Source organism: Bubalus bubalis, chromosome 16 (genome assembly GCF_019923935.1).
Source record: "Bubalus bubalis isolate 160015118507 breed Murrah chromosome 16, NDDB_SH_1, whole genome shotgun sequence".
Taxonomy (NCBI): domain Eukaryota; kingdom Metazoa; phylum Chordata; class Mammalia; order Artiodactyla; family Bovidae; genus Bubalus; species Bubalus bubalis.
Window position 1 is genome coordinate 6,069,092 of NC_059172.1, and position 16,234 is coordinate 6,085,325.

Here is a 16,234-nt window from a genome sequence, read left to right on the forward strand (position 1 = left end):
CATCTTCTCTTTCTTTCCTTCTTTGAAAGGTATCTGTATATTTATATTTATATAGGTATCATATGTATAATTGTTTTTTGGAATAGTGTTTTGGTATATGTAACCTTATTGATAAACTATTTCTTTAGCTGTGACATGAAAGCATGTAAGCTTATTTCACTATCATAAGTAGTACAGAGAACATATATGGAAATAGAATAATAGAATTGGAAGATAAAGAGAAAGTGAACATATGGTCTGAGGGAAGAGTTGGAAAAAATATAAATTATGAAACAATGTTTTAGAGAGATGATGCTGAAATTTCAAAAAGGAAGATGATTGAGCTTTGCCACAATAAGCTTTACACACAAAAGATATACATATTTATATATGTGCATTTATATTTTGTGTTTAAAGCATTTAGATAGATGATAGATACACAGATAAAGAGTTTGTGTACATGCATGCAATAACACAGATGAGAACTTTTCTAGGTGGATTCACTGAACTAATTATATTTAGAATGATTAAGTTTGTCATATATGGCCTTCTCCAGTGGCTCAGTGGTAAAGAATCTGACTGAAGTGCAGGAGCTTCAGGAGACGTGGGTTTGATCCCTGAATTGGGAAGATATCTTGGAGAAGGGCATGGCAACCCATTCCAGTATTCTTGCCAGGAAATCCCACGGATAGAGGAGCCTGGCTATCTACAGTCCATAGGGTGGCACAACCAGACACAACTGAAGTGACTTAGCACACACACACAAGGTTGTTTTATATATATATATATATATATATATATATAGTTGTTGCTATTCAGTCTCTCGGTTGTGTCTGACTCTTTGTAAGTCCACAGATTGCAGCATGCCAGGCTTCCCTGTCCTTCACCATCTCCTGGAGCTTGTTCAAACTCATGTCCATAGAATTGGTGATGCCATCCAACCATCTTGAACTCTGTCATCCCCTTGTCCTCCTGCATTCAATCTTTCCCAGCATCAGGGTCTTTTCTAAAGAGTTGGCTCTTCGCATCAGGTGGTCAAAGTATTGGAGCTTTAGCTTCAGCATCAGTCTCTCCAATGAATATTGAGGATTGATTTCCTTTAGGATTTACTGGCTTGATCTTCTTGCAGTCCCAGGGACTCAAGAATCTTCTCCAACACCCCAGTTTAAAAGCATCAATCCTTTGGCACTCAGCCTTCCTTATAAAATGTGTCTTTGAGGGTCATTATTCTGTGACAGCCAACATACTTAACAAAACAGAGAGTCAATTAATATCTGCCTCATATATTGGATTTCCATACTGAAAGTATATAAACATTAGCAAACCACTGAATATCTAGAAGAAATGGAGTATCCGTCATAGTCAACAAGAGTCCAAAATCCAGTACTTGGATGCAATCTCAAAAATGACAATGATCTCTGTTCGTTTCCAAGGCAAACCATTCAATATCATGGTAATCCAAGTCTATGCCCCAACCAATAATGCTGAAGAAGCTGAAGTTGAACGGTTCTATGAAGACCTACAAGACCTTCTAGAACTAACACCCAAAAAAAGATGTCCTTTTCATTATGGGGGACTGGAATACAAAAGTAGGAAGTCAAGAAACACCTGGAGTAACAGGTAAATTTGGCCTTGGAGTACAGAATGAAGCAGGGCAAAGACTAATAGAGTTTTGCCAAGAGAACGCACTGGTCATAGCAAACACCCTCTTCCAACAACACAAGAGAAGACTCTACACATGGACATCACCAGATGGTCAACACCTAAATCAGATTGATTATATTCTTTGCAGCCAAAGATGGAGAAGCTCTATACAGTCAGCAAAAACAAGGCCAGGAGCTGACTGTGGCTCAGATCATGAACTCCTTATTGCCAAATTCAGACTTAAAATCAAGAAAGTGGGGAAAACCACTAGACCATTCAGGTATGACCTAAATCAAATCCCTTATGACTAGACAGTGGAAGTGAGAAATAGATTTAAGAGACTAGATCTGATAAAGTGCCTGATGAACTATGGACAGAGGTTCATGACATTGTACAGGAGACAGGAATCAAGACCATCTCCAAGAAAAAGAAATGCAAAAAAGCAAAATGGCTGTCTGAGGAGACCTCACAAATAGCTGTGAAAATAAGAGAAGTGAAAAGCAAAGAAGAAAATGAAAGATATTCCCATTTGAATGCAGAGTTCCAAAAGAATAGCAAGGAGAGATAAGAAAGCCTTCCTCAGTGATCAATGCAAAGAAATAGAAGAAAACAATAGAATGGGAAAGACTAGAGATCTCTTCAAGAAAATTAGAAATATATTTTCTTAAAAATATATTTCATATTAATGAAGAATATATTTCACTACACTTTCACAGGTCTTATTAGTAATAGGTTTTGTTTCTTTAGGGAATTTGAAAAATAAGAGGACATAGAATCCTGTTTATACATAAGGAAACAAAAGTCAAAAAGTGAAATAATGGTATTTCGGATTGAATCATTCCCACAGATGAAATATAAAGAGATGGAAGCAGAAGACAATGTATCCACAGTTATACAATTTGTTCTCCTGGGGTTTTCTGACCTTCCAAACCTCCAAGGGTTACTCTTTGGAGTGTTCTCCATAATTTACATCATTATCTTAACTGAAAAGAGTCTCTTAATAATAATAACTCGGCTTGACCCAGCTCTGCAGAAACCCATGTATTTTTTCTTGGCAAATTTTTCCTCCTTGGAAATTTGTTACGTGCCCGTCACTTTCCCTAGGAATCTGGTGAACCTTTGGACTCAAAACAGAAGCATTTCTATGTTGGCCTGTGCTGCCCAAATGTGCTTCTTCCTTATCTTCGGAACCACTGAGTATTTACTCCTGGCGGTGATGGCCTATGACCGCTGTGTGGCCATCTGCGACCCTCTGCATTATCCCCTGGTCATGACCCCAAAGACGTGCCTCCAGCTGGCTGTGGGCTCCTGGGTCAGTGGAATCCCAGTGCAGATAGGGCAAACGTGTTGGATCTTCACTCTGCGTTTCTGTCATTCGAACCAGATTAACCACTTCTTCTGTGACGTATCCCCCATTCTGAAGCTGGGCTGTGGAGACACTTCTGTGCAGGAACTGTCAGTCTATGCAGGAGTTCTGCTGGTTGCTGCAGTGCCTTTTATGTTAATACTTGCCTCTTACAGTAAAATCATTTCCACTATTCTGAGGTTGCCAACAGCCAGAAGAGCCAAAGCCTTCTCCACGTGTTTGTCTCACCTGTTGGTTGTGCTTTTATTTTTGTATCTGCTGCCATTGCCTACTTCAGGCCCAAATCCAGTCACTCTGCAGGAACTGACAGACTGCTCTCCTTGTTCTACCCCATAGTGACTCTGGTGTTAAATCCCATGATATACAGCCTTGGGAACAAGCATGTGATTGCAGCATTGAGACAATTGTTACTTAAAATATAGATTGAAGGCAGGAGGAGACAGGGACCACAGAGGACAAGATGGTTGAATGGCATCACTGACTCAATGGACAACAGCTTGAGCAAACTCTAGGAGATGGTGAAGGACAGGGAAGCCTGGCGTGCTGCAGTCCATGGGGTTACAAAGAGCTGGACTGCACTGAGTGACTGAAAACAATAATAGTATAGTGTGATGAGTATAATTATAAATGTTTTAACTGTTTGCCACACAGTTATCAGAGAAAGGTTTTAAATATCTATAATTTCCCCTTAAAAACTTAACCATTTCTAGCTTATAAGATACTTTAGATAGTTTAGAATAATCCACTGTTGACTATGCTTAAATATTTATTGGGCTTCCCTGGTGGCTCAGACGGTAAAGAATCTGCCTGCAATGCAGGAGACCTGGGTTCAATCCCTGGATTGGGAAGATCCCCTGGAGTAGGGAAAGGCTACCCACTCCAGTGTTCTTGCCTGGAGAATCTCCACAGACCGAGGATCCTGGTGGGCTAACTTGTGAAAGGATCTTAAATATTTCATACTTAAATAATCCTCTATTGTGAATAAAGAGTAATGTTCATTACATACTTTATGAAAAAAACAAAACAGAATTCAAGTTGTTAAGACTTTTGGCTTAAATATACCTTAAAACATGCAAGATTCCTTATATTTTTCCATTCTTATTGTTGGTGCTTTTTGCTTCAATTGCATGGAAACTGACCAGCAGCAGTTAAATAATGACTATTTGAAGGAGGAATTGAACAACTGAATGAGGGAATGCATATTACCATGCCCTATGTCAGAGCCCTGGAAAAATCTAGAGACTTCATTTCATATTGATGTATGACAAAACCAATACAATATTGTAAAGTAATTAACCTCAAATTTAAATAAATAAATTTAAATTTTTTAAAAAAATAAAGATATTTAGGTAAGAAAAAAAAAATCTAGAGACTTCAAAGAATCAACAGACACTAGGAGTATGTCTATTTATCCCACTATACCCTCATGAGGAATTACTTCAATCATCATACTAAAAGAAAAAATTTCATGTACTGAGTACTTTTCCTAACTGCACATTATAGAAGAATCTCCCTGTTTGTCCCAACATTTTTACTTTGTACATATTTCTATATTCTGAAAAGGAGTACATCAAGGCTGTATATTGTCACCCTGTTTATTTAACTTATATGCAGAGTACATCATGAGAAACGCTGGACTGGAAGAAACACAAGCTGAAATCAAGATTGCCGGGATAAATATGAATAACCTCAGATATGCAGATGACACCACCCTTATGGCAGAAAGTGAAGAGGAACTAAAAAGCCTCTTGATGAAAGTGAAAGTGGAAAGTGAAAAAGTTGGCTTAAAGCTCAACGTTCCGAAAAAGAAGATCATGGCATCTGGTCCCATCACTTCATGGGAAATAGATGGGGAAACAGTGGAAACAGTGTCAGACTTTATTTTTTGGGGCTCCAAACTCACTGCAGATGGTGACTGCAGCCATGAAATTAAAAGACGCTTACTCCTTGGAAGGAAAGTTATGACCAACCTAGATAGCATATTCAAAAGCAGAGACATTCCTTTACCGACAAAGGTTTGTCTAGTCAAGGCTATGGTTTTTCCTGTGGTCATGTATGGATGTGAGAGTTGGACTGTGAAGAAGGCTGAGCGCCAAAGAATTGATGCTTTTGAACTGTGGTGTTGGAGAAGACTCTTCAGAGTCCCTTGGACTGCAAGGAGATCCAACCAGTCCATTCTGAAGTAGATCAGCCCTGGGTGTTCTTTGGAAGGAATGATGCTAAAGCTGAAACTCCAGTACTTTGGCCACCTCATGTGAAGAGTTGACTCATTGGAAAAGACTCTGATGCTGGGAGGCATTGGAGGCAGGAGGAGAAGGGGATGACAGAGGATGAGATAGCTGGATGGCATCACTGATTCAATGGACATGAGTGGGAGTGATCTCCGGGAGTTGGTGATGGACAGGGAGGCCTGGCGTGCTGCAATTCATGGAGTCCCAAAAAGTTGGTCACGACTGAGCAACTGATCTGATCTGATGTAGCAATTTTGGCCCAAAAATAATCTGTTTTGAATTATTTCATCTTTTTCATCACTGCCTTCCAAACTACCCCTATGCTAATTCATAAGAAAGCTATGGTACATATACACAATGGAGTATTACTCAGCCATTAAAAATAATACATTTGAACTAGTTCTAATGAGGTGGATGAAACTGGAGCCTATTATACAGAGTGAAGGAAGCCAGAAAGAAAAACACCAATACAGTATACTAACGCATATATATGGAATTTAGAAAGATGGTAACAATAACCCTGTGTACGAGACAGCAAAAGAGACACTGATGTATAGAACAGTCTTATGGACTCTGTGGGAGAGGGAGAGGGTGGGAAGATTTGGGAGAATGGCATTGAAACATGTAAAATATCATGTATGAAACGAGTTGCCAGTCCAGGTTCGATGCACGATACAGGATGCTTGGGGCTAGTGCACTGGGACGACCCAGAGGGATGGTATGGGGAGGGAGGAGGGAGGAGGGTTCAGGGTGAGGAACACATGTATACCTGTGGTGGATTCATTTTGATATTTGACAAAACTAATACAATTATGTACAGTTTAAAAATAAAATAAAATTTAAAATAAATAAATAAAATATATATCCTTTTTTGATAATAAGTACTTTATTTTTTCTTTTCTTTTTTTTGCATTTATTTTTTATTATAAACTTATTTATTTTAATTGGAGACTAATTACTTTACAATATTGTATTGGTTTTGCCGTATATCAACATGAATCCGCCACAGGGATGGGGAAATATATATGCTTTTAATGGTAAGAAAATATTAGAATTTATTTTCAGAATTACATAAAGCTTCCACAATTGCATTTACATTAGTGTGCCTTGCCTAATCCTCTATATTTTTAACATACTCTAAGTGATATAATTTTTAAACCTTTGAACTGATATTCACCAGGAAAATGAGCATCTGTCAATAGAATCATTAACAGGTATCCTCCCAATTCCATTCAGATGGCACAGTAGTAAAGAATCTGCCTGCCAATGCAGGAGATGCAAGAGACACGAGTTTGATCCCTGAGTTAGGAAGTTCCCCTGGAATAGAAAAGAGCAACTCACTCCAGTCTTCTTGCTTATAAAATTCCATGAACAGAGGAGCTTGGTAGCCAGTCTAGACACAGACCGTCTACAGTCTAGTCGGTCACACAGAGTCAGATACGACTGAGCACACACACACACATAAGCATAATCAGCAACTCATTTAGAGAATACGTCCTCTGGAAGTTCTTTTGACAATTATGCTCTTTTGTTGTTTTAGTTATAATTGTACACATGTGTATAAGGCAATGTTAGCTTCTGTGTTGAAGCTAGTTATGTTTCACTTCTCAGTCCATTTGCTTCTTTTACCATCTAGGTTGTAAATATGATGTACTAGGTTTAGTTACTTATGCATTTTATCATAGTGTCTATATGTATATATACCTTCTAGTTAAATGTTTAGTATGTTTATATACTTTAATATATAGTCCGTAATGTACTCTAGGATGATGATTATAATAGAGATGACAAAGATAACGATCTAGATGGAGAAAACAATAGTAGTTTTGTTTCTAAAATTTAGGAAAGCAGGAGTCACAGCACCATGGAAATAGTGCTGTCCCCTAAGTTCACATTTCATGTGTAAAATAAGTGATTCAATTATACATATACATGTACCTTTTCTGTTTCAAACAATTCCACATTTACATTGTTATATAACATTGAACAGCACTCCCTGTGCAATAGGCAGCTCCTTCTCGGACATCAATTTTAAATACAGCAGTGTGTACATGTCACATTTTTTTTTTTTTTTTTTAGATTCTGCAAGTAAATGATATAATATGATATTTCTCTTTCTATGTCTGACCACACTCAGTATGACAATGTGTAGGTCCATCCATGTTCTTGCAAATGGAATCATTTCACTCTTTTAAACAGCTGAATAATAAACGGGAAAATTCTGAAAGAGATGGGAATACCAGACCACCTGACCTGCTTCTTGAGAAATCTGTATGCAGGTCAGGAAGCAACAGTTAGAACTGGACATGGAACAACAGACTGGTTCCAAATAGGAAAAGGAGTGTGTCAAGGCTGTATATTCACCCTGCTTATTTAACTTATATGCAGAGTACATCATGAGAAACGCTGGGCAGGATGAAGCACAAGCTGGAATCAAGATTGCCAGGAGTAATATGAATAACCTCAGATATGCAGATGACACCACCCTTATGGCACAAAGTGAAGAGGAACTAAAAAGCCTCTTGATGAAAGTGAAAGAGGAGAGTGAAAAAGTTGGCTTAAAGCTCAACATTCCGAAAAGGAAGATCATGGCATCTGGTCCCATCACTTCATGGGAAATAGATGGGGAAACAGTGGAAACAGTGCCAGACTTTATTTTTGGGGGCTCCAAAATCATTGCAGATGGTGATTGCAGCCATGAAATTAAAAGACGCTGGCTTACTCCTTGGAAGGAAGTTATGACCAACCTAGACAGCATGTTAAAAAGCAGAGACATTACTTTGTCAACAAAGGTCCATCTAGTCAAAGCTATGGTTTTTCCAGTGGTCATGTATGGATGTGAGAGTTGGAGTATAAAGAAAGATGAGCACGGATGAATTTATGCTTTTGAACTGTGGTGTTGGAGAAGACTCTTGAGAGTCCCTTGGACTGCAAGGAGATCCAAGCAGTCCATCCTAAAGATCAGTCCTGTGTGTTCATCGGAAGGACTGATGTTGAAGCTGAAACTTCAATACTTTGGCCACCTGATGTGAAGAACTGAATCATTGGAAAAGACGCTGATGCTGGGAAAGATTGAGGGCAGGAGGAGGAGGGGACAACAGGATGAGATGGTTGGATGGCATCACCGACTCAATGGACATGAGTTTAGGTAAACTCCAGGAGTCGGTGATGGACAGGGAGGCCTGGCGTGCTGCCGTTCATAGGGTCACAAAGAGCAGACACAAGTGAGTGACTGAAATGAACTGAATATCAGGTTTTGGCACCATTAATGTGTGTGTTATGATTGACATTTTGGATGTTCCAAGGGAAGTGTGTTTTCCTTTTCTGTGCATGCATTTAACCCAACTTCATATGATGTCTGAACTTCTGTGGACACAGACACCTGTGAATATAGACACATTTCATAAGTATCTTGCAAGAATTTAATATATTCACAAGTCAATTGGAAGAGTAGTAAGAAAGGCCCTATTGATATTTCAAAGAAAAGTATTGTATGTTTCTGTGAGTGTGGCTTTCATAATTATGATATTCCACAGCTAGATATTTGATGATTTGAAAGCAGTTTTTTGACAAATATCTTACATTTTAAATAAGATTTCATTTTGTAATCTATTTTGTTGTTGTATAATTCTAACATGTAAAAGCATTGTTAAACCTGCAGGCTTTGCACATTTTCTTATAACTTGGTTCACAACAACTATGACTCCTTCATCATTACTTGAAATAGTAGCCCAAAGATAAAAATGATTTCAAGAGATATTATTAATAATGCCTGTATCTGTACTGATCTGTACTTATTTTCAATCTATTTTTGTTGTGAATTTTCATAGTCTTAATAAGCTCCTACATCTAAAATTTTATCAAGATAAATCAGCAAAATGTTTACAAAAGGTCTCTAAAGAAAGAGTAAGTTGTCCCAATTGCCTTCACAAATATAAAGTGAAAGTCAAAGTCACTCCATTGTTTCCTACTCTTTGTGACCCAGTGGACTATACAGTCCGTGGGATTCTCCAGGCCAGAATACTGGAGTGGGTAGCCTTTCCCTTCTCCAGGGGATCTTCCCAACCCAGGGATTTAACCCAGGTCTCCCACACTTCAGGGGGATTCTTTACCAGCTGAGCCACAAGAGTAACCAAAGAATATTGAAGTGGGTAGCCTATCCCTTCTCCAGCAGTCTTCCTGACCCAGCAATGGAACTGAGGTCTCCTGCATTGCAGGCAGATTCTTTACCAACTGAACTATTAGGGAAGCCCAAATAGAAAATACAAGCTAAAAGGGAAAACATTTGAAAGTTGCATATATCAAATAATAAATATATAGAAAGATTATGCAAATAATTCTCAAAGCCAACAGGAAGAAGCAATCTAACATCAAATGTAGGAGGTTTTTTTTTTGTTTGTTGGTGTATCACTGCTATTTAATATTGTGCTAGTTTCTATTGTATAATGAAGTGAATTAGCTATATGTATACATAGGTCCCCTCCCTCTGACTCCTGACATTCCGTCATCTAGGTCACCACAGAGCATTGAGTTGAGCCCCCTGTGCTTTAAAAAAGATTCCCACTAGCTCTCTGGCCATCATCAAAAAATACACAAACAAGAAATGCTAGAGAGGGTATAGAGAAAAGGGAACCCTCTTGTACTGTTGGTGGGAACTTAAATTGATACAGCCACTGTGCAGACCAGTATGGAGGTTCCTTAAGAAACTAATATAGAACTGCCATTGACCCAAGAATTCCACTACTGGGCATATACACCAAGAAAACCATAATTCAAAAAGACATATGCACCCCAATGTTCATTGGACTGTTATTTACAATAGCCAGGACATGGAAGTAATCTAAATGTCCACTAAATGTACAAAACTCTTAAATAAATATTTTACTAAAGCGGATAGCAGAAGTCAAATAATCACATAAAGGATAGTAACTGCCATTAGTCATTATCAAAATGCAAATGAAAACAAAACTGAGATTATGCTATGCATGTATTTCAATTGTTAGAATTAAAATAAAACAAATCACAAAATGGTATAATTCAAAATTGGTGTGTACATATATAACATTTGAACAGTTTTCAACGCATAGGCATAAAATTTATAAACTAGCTTTTAACTATTAATCTTCATAAAAGTATAAATCTATTCCTACTTCCTATAGTTAAATCTCATATTTTTCTCCATTGTATCTTGTGATTTTGTGTCTGTGTGTGTTTGTTTGTAGGGTGTGGCACAGAAAATACTATTACCTTATAGTCTCTGTACTGAGAGTTGCCACAATTAACTTGAGGGCATCCTTGGCTGGGGAGACAGTATAGTAACTTCTTGGAGTTATAGTTTGTGACAACTGAGGGCAGTTGATATAAATGGGAGTCTTGGCTGGACACACGTTAGCACAGCTAGAAATATTTGCGTCCTCTCTTCCAGTTTAGCGTGATGTTGTAACTAATGTTGATATGAGGGGTCATGCCTGGAAATTCAGTATTCTGTTTCCAGTTTGTACATCTGAAAAGGAGTGAATGAGCATTCCTCTGTATCCCTTGTAGTCTGGGAGGCGGTGAGGACTACCCGGCTCATGCGGATGGAGAGGTAGAAGATCTGTATTGAAGATGACACAGCTGCCCCAACAGTCCTGGATTTCTTACTGCAGAACACTTAACGGGAGAGAAACAAAATTCCATGTAAGACAGTGTATATTTACATCTTTTAGACCATCTTTATTTTATAAAAATAATATATCATCATAAATTATTGTTTTACAATGCTTATATTTCTTAGTCATTACAAAATACAGGAAGAGAGAGAATTTAGAGAATGCGTGGTATAGACAGGTATGGTTTTGCTTGTTGTACCAAACTTCTTGAGTGGCATGCAGAAAGAACTATCTAATTAGTTCAATTAGATAGTGACCTGGGGAAGAAGCTGATCCCAAGTGTAAGAATAATTCCTATTTAAAAAGCACTATTTGTTATGAAGATAGAAGATATTTTAGAGGGCGGTTAGGCCTGGTATCAAATACTTGGTGTCAAGAATTACCTAACTACCAAAAAAAAAAAAAAAAACAAAAAAAACTTTCACAGTTCTATCAGCTTTTAACTCAATAGCTCAATTAATAAAGGTAAGCATTGTATTTAACTTCAATCTAAACAGGTAAGCATGACTCATTTTTGTCCAATGTCGAATTTAGTTTTAAATGTGCCTATTTATATGTAACATCAGGCAAAAAACACTAATTTCAGAAAATTTAGCAAGGAAACTTTTGTTATTATTGTTGTTTAATTTCAAAACCCTGATTCAGATAGCCTTTTTACTTCTCTGACCCACATCGTTATATTATCAAAAAAAAATTACAAAAGTACTTTATAATGTAGTGGGCCACCATATCAAAGTTTACCAGTCTCTGGGGTCACGCAGAGTCAGACATGACTGAAGTGACTTAGCAGAAGCAGCAGCAGCAGCATCACTATCATAATCATTAAAATGCTAACCTTTATTAAGTGATTAGTATGTATTAAGTATGTATTTAAGAAGTTTGCATGTATTAAACCTGGGGATATCTCATTAAAGTTAATGTATGATAACTAAGGAATAAGATAGCAAATGAACTTTATTAAAAGGATTTTGCACCCTATTAACATCAAATACTGTTTGTTAAAAATAACTTTTATGGTAACTGAATCTGACAATACAAAAGAGATTTAGGTATGTTTTTATTTAAATCTTTAGAAACTTCAAATAAGGAATTCAGTTCAGTTCAGTTCAGTTGTTGAGTTTTGACCGACTCTTTGTGAACCCATGGACTGCAGTGCACAAGGAATTATAGACTTCTGGAATCACCAATTTTAGACTTTTCTATCTTCAATTTGATTTTACAAACCTGTCTTCAATAGCACCATGTACATTTTAATGATAGATGATGTACATGCTTATTATAATCATCACACAGTGGAAAGACCAGAAAAGCAAACATGAGTTATTTGGATAAAAACAAAAGTGGCTACATAACCTGAACAATTTTATGGCTTTTCTTTCTGAGTGTAGTAGTAGTACTATCTAAAGGTTTCCAGAAGCTGGAAACCAGCAGCAACATTGCAAGATTTGAGAAGAAAAATTTTGATGAGATTGAGTTTATAAAACTAAGAGTAACTTTGGTAGGATTTGAATAACTTTAATATTTCTTACTTTAAATATGATTTTACATTGATAATTCCACTTAAGATTCATAAAATCTTGCTCCATTTGACAAAGAAAAGCAAAGTTAAGAATAAAAAAAAAGGTTTCAGTAAATTAAGAACACTGTATTTTTTATTGCAAGTTCTGTTTTTTTACTTCTTCTGGCTATTTTTTGAACCTGAGTTTCAGTAGTCGCTCAGTTATATCCGGCTCTTTACAACCCCATGGACCATAACCCACCAGGCTACTCTGTTTATGGAATTCTCCAGGCAAGAATACTGGAGCAGGTAGCCATTCCCTTCTCCAGGAAATCTTCTTGACCTAAGGATATTCAAATATACTATCCTACTTGAACAGAAAGGAATACTTTAGATAGAAGTCCAAAAAATGAGAGAAGACCTTATATCAAAAGAAGATTCAATAAAATTAAAAAAAAAAAAAACTGATGGTAGTTTCTGAAGGCAGAGATTAACTCATCAAATGTAGGGCATGATACATACAGGACTGAAAAGGTTGATAGCTCATTCAACAAGCAATTTTAATCAGTATCCAAGTATTACACTCTACATTGAATTAAATAGGTGAATAAACATGGATAAAGGTGTCAGGATAAGGTAGTGAAAAAAATAGGCACTGTTTCATAGTCTTATACACATAAAATCGTATCTTAATAATGTCACCTATCAGACCCCCATTTCTGATCATTCTAAAGACACAGTTAAAGCATTTTTATATTTCTTAAAATCACATTTTCATTGGGAAAATTCTATAATAATGAGTTAAGTTTAAATAGCTTCTGATCCTTAATATATATTATATGTAAAATAAAAATATATATAAGTAGTCTGAAATACTGTAGCTGATAAAATAGATTCTGTTCAGCTTTCCTTTTCCTGGGGAAAGGAATTCCCCAGGGTGCTCAAGTGTTGGATGGACTGTTCCTGCTACCCCAGGTGTGTGTCTACACTTCTGTAGCTGAAATGTTGACCCTCGTCCTCACTTAAAACTGTTAGAATGTGGATATAGGTGTGTCTCTTCTTTGCAGTGGCTTCATCTCTGTGAACTTTCAAATTAGTTAACACATACCATGGAAGTTATGTATGTAATACTGAAAACAATGATATAATTTGTAACTTCTACAAGAGTGGATGAAAATGATATAATTTCTAGACACACACACTCTACAGAAGGTACACTTGAACTGTACTGGTCTAAAAAGATAGATGATTCTTTCAACAAGCAATTTTAATCAGTATACAAGTACTACAGTCTACACTGAATTAAATAAGTAAATAAAACAGGAGGGTACAGGAGCTTGTTCTGAATTTTGGGTAGAAATCCTCACTTACATCTTGGGGACTATTATAAAGAAACAATTAAGTTGATTCATTTTAATTTATTCAAATAATTAAGAAATTGCTTTTGTGAGAAAATATACCTATATATTCCATAGAAAGATGTACAGAATATCATCAGTTCAGTTCAGTTCAGTTCAGTCGCTCAGTCGTGTCCCACTCTTTGCGACCCCATGAATTGCAGCACGCCAGGCCTCCTTGTCCATCACCAACTCCCAGAGTTCACTCAGACTCACGTCCATCGAGTCAGTGATGCCATCCAGCCATCTCATCCTCTGTTGTCCCCTTCTTCTCCTGCCCCCAGTCCCTCCCAGCATCAGAGTCTTTTCCAATGAGTCAACTCTTCGCATGAGGTGGCCAAAGTACTGGAGTTTCAGCTTTAGCATCATTCTTTCCAAAGAACACCCAGGGCTGATCTCCTTTAGAATGGACTGGTTGGATCTCCATGCAGTCCAAGGGCTCTCAACAGTCTTCTTCAACACCACAGTTCAAAAGCATCAATTCTTCAGCGCTCAGCTTTCTTCACAGTCCAACTCTGACATTCATACATGACTACTGGAAAAACCATAGCCTTGACTAAACAAACCTTCGTTGGCAAAGTAATGTCTCTGATTTTGAATATGCTATCTAGGTTGGTCATAACTTTCCTTCCAAGGAGTAAGCGTCTTTTAATTTCATGGCTGCAGTCACCATCTGCAGTGATTTTGGAGCCCCAAAAAATAAAGTCTGACACTGTTTCCAATATTTCCCCATCTATTTCCCATGAAGTGATGGGACCGGATGCCATGATCTTCGTTTTCTGAATGTTGAGCTTTAAGCCAACTTTTTCACTCCTTTTTCACTTTTATCAAGAGGCTTTTTAGTTCCTCTTCACTTTCTGCCATAAGGGTGGTGTCATCTGTATATCTGAGGTTATTGATATTTCTCCCAGCAATCTTGATTCCAGCTTGTGCTTCTTCCAGCCCAGAGTTCTCATGATGTACTCTGCATAAAAGTTAAATAAGCAGGGTGACAATATGCAGCCTTGACACACTCCTTTTCCTATTTGGAACCAGTCTGTTGTTCCAGTCTGTTGTAACTGTTGCTTCCTGACCTGCATATAGGTTTCTCAAGAGGCAGGTCCAGTGGTCTGATATTCCCATCTCCTTCAGAATTTTCCACAGTTTATTGTGATCCTCACAGTCAAAGGCTTTGGCATAGTCAATAAAGCAGAAATAGATGTTTTTCTGGAACTCTCTTGCTTTTTCGATGATCCAGCGGATGTTGGCATATTGATCTCTGGTTCCTCTGCCTTTTCTAAAACCAGCTTGAACATCTGGAATATCATAAGAATCTTAAAATCTAGCTATAGTAAAGGACAAGTACTTAACAAAGACCGGCAACCTTAATTCAACATATTCTCATTCACATAAAAAAATATACAAAAATGAAAAAAAAATGAATGGATTAAATGGGGCCAGCAGAACAACAGCAATTATCAAGGATGTGAGTAATTTAGGAAGATCAGAGATGAATTGTGGCTGATGTTTCTTTCATGCAGTAAGTGTGTGAAGGGTGAGCATTCTAGTTAGAACTCCTAGCTGGAACATAAGTGCCAGAGATACCTACTTCTTATCTCTTGGGTGTTCCTGGACAGAAAGATCAGCTTAATGATTCTTTTCTCCAAGTTGGAAAATCTGAATTAAAAATTATGACTACTGGAACTTTCCTGTTAGTCCAGTGGTTGAGCCTCCCTGAATCCACTGCAAGGGTCCAAATTTGATCCCTAGTCTGGGAACTAGGATCCTACATGCCATGTGGCCAAACTAAAATAAAAACATGAATAAAAACAGAAATTATATATTAAAAAAAAAACTAAGACTGTTGCTTTCATAGACATTACATTGAAATACACCCTTTTAAAAAATAAATAGTATCCCATAATACTCAATGGTCAGCTCATTAATTTGGTTTTATAGTAAAAGAGCTAAATATGCATAATGTCAAAGACAAACAAAATTTGGAAATACCACTGGATGATCATCATTTTAAAAATTAACTATCTTTATCCCCAAAATAATTTTAAGTAGTTTACAAAATATGTACAGGAACAATTAAATTAATTTTGAATTGATAATAGGAAAACAGAATAGAGAGGTGAAAATAGCATGTCCATTGAAAACATGAAATCATTGTTACAATTGAACATAATTTTCAATTTGAATTTTTAAGTGTTCAGATGAATAGAAAAATTGCAATCACATGTCTTCAGAATCAAAGCAATAAAATAATATATGGTAGAGAAAACATAGACTGAAGTTTTTTTCTTTCATATAGGTTTAATGATAAATAAAAGTATACTTCTCTGTACTTTTAGAGCACCTGGAATTATAAGTTTGGTTTTTATAGGGAAATGAAAAGTAAGAAGACATATAATCTAGTTTATACACACACAAAAAAAGAGTCTAAAAATGAAATGACAGTACCTCTGGTTGAATCACTCGCACAG

General features: G+C 36.9%; 1 pseudogene; it reads left to right on the forward strand.

Moving 5' to 3' along the window:
* Positions 1 to 2,461: 2,461 nt before the first annotated feature.
* Positions 2,462 to 3,411, forward strand: LOC123464968 (annotated as a pseudogene).
* The last annotated feature ends 12,823 nt before the right edge of the window (positions 3,412 to 16,234 follow it).